Raw genomic sequence first — 2752 nt, 5'->3', positions numbered from 1 at the left:
GGCTGGACATTTAAAAAAGTGGGGAAAAAAAGCATAGATGTATGAATTCAGTATTGACTCAATCTCTTCTATTCATAGTCTGATAAATTAATTGATATTTAAAATGGCTATTTTATATTCATAAAATATCCAAGATCAAGTTTATGCTGCAGATATAGTATTTCAAGTTCTAAAACAACATGCTTTACAGTGGCCCAAAGCTGCATATGGTAAAACTACTTCTGGAAAATGTAGTTAACATGGGCCTAGCTATATTTTGATTAACTCTAAACTTACTTCTAGATGAAAAATAAGCTGTCCACTCTTAAAATTTCACTAATTTCCACCAATTCCATTTTCAGGATACTAATAGAACTTTGTAATAAAACACTTCCAACATGAAAATGTACCTAAGAAAGATTATTTAAAAAAAAAAAAGTTTAAAATAAAATCTGCTATCATTTAAAAAAAAGAGTTCACTTAAAAATTAGTTGAAAAAAATACACCTAGAGTACCATTCCAAAGAAAAAACTTTTTATGACTTCAGTGACATATTATTTTTAAGCAATAGCAGTATTAAACACCTTTATATGCTTCAAAATACTGTTGACAATTTGCTTTTTTTTTTTTTTAACATTGCATTAGGTGCCATTGAAGAGACTCTTGTTCTCTGAGAGCCAGTTTCCTTGTTACTGCAGGAGATACTGTCAGGCAGGACAATTATAATTGTGTAAGCAGTGCTGAAATACTGTGATACCAAATACTGTTGAAGTCTGGAGGGACCTCCTGTCGCACAGGGTGACAGTTACACGTCTAAAAAGTCACTCAAATCAGTCACAGTTACTAAGCCGCTTTTCAGTGTACTGGATTCATCCTGAGGTCCTTCTCCCTTCGGCCCTTTCAGGTTAGTTGCACCCCAGGCATTGGCACTTGAGTAGAATTAGACTCATTGTTCACAGGTGGAGGAGGTTCCTTCTCTCCCAACTCTTCTCTGCATAGATTTCTCTTCCTTTAAGGATGATATGTCCCAGTCGTCATCATCCACATCTGTACACTTTAAATCTTCTTTAAGTTCAATTTTTGATGAACATGTCAGCAACATTAATCCTACCACCTGGCTTATTCCCTGCCCTTCTTCCAGTTCCGACTGTAACTGGAGAGTGTGGACTAGCGGCGGCTGAGCACCATCAAAGTGGACAAGGTGGCTGGTGCCGTGGACGTGCTCATGCTGCAGGAGAACATCACCTTCTGCAAGCTGGAGGACGAGAAATATTTAAGCTGCCAGTCATAGGTGGACCAGGTGCTGCTAAAGCTCATCCACCTGGAGCAGCTCACCATCAAGTACCTGCTGCACTCGCAGGAGTTGCGCACCTTGTAGCTGTACGACCTGGAGGAGCTGCTGTGCTCGAGCCTGGCTGGGGGCGAGAAGAGCAGGAAGCTCCTCGCCAAGCAAGCGAGCAAGATCAAGCTGCTCAAGGAAGAGTGTAAACGCAGGAAGAAGTTGATGCCTACCCAGCAGCAGATGATAGAGGCCAAAGCCAGCTATTACCAGTGCCATTTTTGTGACAAGGCCTTTATGAACCAAGCTTTCCTACAAAGTCATATTCAGTGCTGCCACCCTGAAGATTCACATCTTGAGTATAAGACGAGGACACAGACGGACAAGCTCCAAAGTGAGATCAACATGTTGAAGTTGCAGCTCACCAAGTCTCAGCGACAGGCGGCACAGCATGTGCACGCAGTCAAGTTCTCTAAGGAATATGAAATACAGAAAACAAAAGAGGAAGAATTTTTGAAGTTATTTGATAGATGGAAAGACGAAGAAAAGGAGAAACTAGTTGATGAAATGGAAAAAGTCAAGGAAATGTTTATGAAAGAATTTAAAGGACTGACTTCTAAGAACTCAACATTAGAATATCAATTGTCAGAAATCAAGAAGCCCAATATGCAGATCAAGTCTAACATAGGTATGCTAAAAGATGCACATGAGTTTAAAGAAGAATGTCCTCAGCATCCCCATGATTTCCAAAATGTGATTGCAGCTACTTGACAGTCAGGAAAGCAAGTGGACAGTTCATGTTCAGGCTCTTCCTCAAGAACACAAGAAAGAAAAGAGCCGGCTCCTGTCACATAGGCAGAAACTTCAAACCTCAGTGATAGATGATCAAAGTGCAAGTAATGTCTTCTACAAGAAAAGGATAGAAGAGCTAGGGCCGAGATTCCAGGAGCAGAACGAGCCGATTATCACATAGAGACAGCAGATTAAAGCGTTTGCCACTAAATCATTAAACAGTGACAGAACCATAAGGGAATCTTTTAACCTGGCAGACTTTTGAATCTAAGCCAACTGCCCCAACTGTACCTATGAATGCTCCAACCCCCCAGACAGTGGATGTGAAGTCAAGTCTAACAATGGCACATGTAAGGGAAAATGAACAGAAATTAAATGACAACTAGATACATACAAGGAAAACTGAAGAATAAGCCTTCCCTCACTAAGGAAATAAGAACCGTTTTGGAGCAGAATTTTGTGGAGAAACTGAAAATCTTGGGGATTAATACAAATATACACGGTATTCCAAGCGATCACTTGAATAGAGTGCTAAGAACTGTGGATTGAGAAGATCCACTGGAAATGGAAACAGCAACCAACTTCAGTATTCTTGCCTGGAAAATCCCATGGACAGAGGAGCCTAGGGGGCTACAGTCTATGAGATCACAAAGAGTTGGACATGACTTAATGAATAAACAACAACAGCAGCAGTACCATTTG

General features: G+C 40.4%; 1 pseudogene; it reads left to right on the top strand.

Annotated features, from left to right (window-relative positions):
• Window positions 1–1084: 1084 nt before the first annotated feature.
• Window positions 1085–2436, top strand: LOC104995183 (annotated as a pseudogene).
• Window positions 2437–2752: the final 316 nt, after the last annotated feature.

This window comes from Bison bison, unplaced genomic scaffold, assembly GCF_000754665.1.
Source record: "Bison bison bison isolate TAMUID 2011002044 unplaced genomic scaffold, Bison_UMD1.0 scf7180017864279, whole genome shotgun sequence".
In the NCBI taxonomy this organism is placed as follows: Eukaryota; Metazoa; Chordata; class Mammalia; order Artiodactyla; family Bovidae; genus Bison; species Bison bison.
The sequence above is the reverse complement of the archived record's forward strand: the minus strand, read 5'-3'. Positions and strand labels throughout refer to the sequence as shown.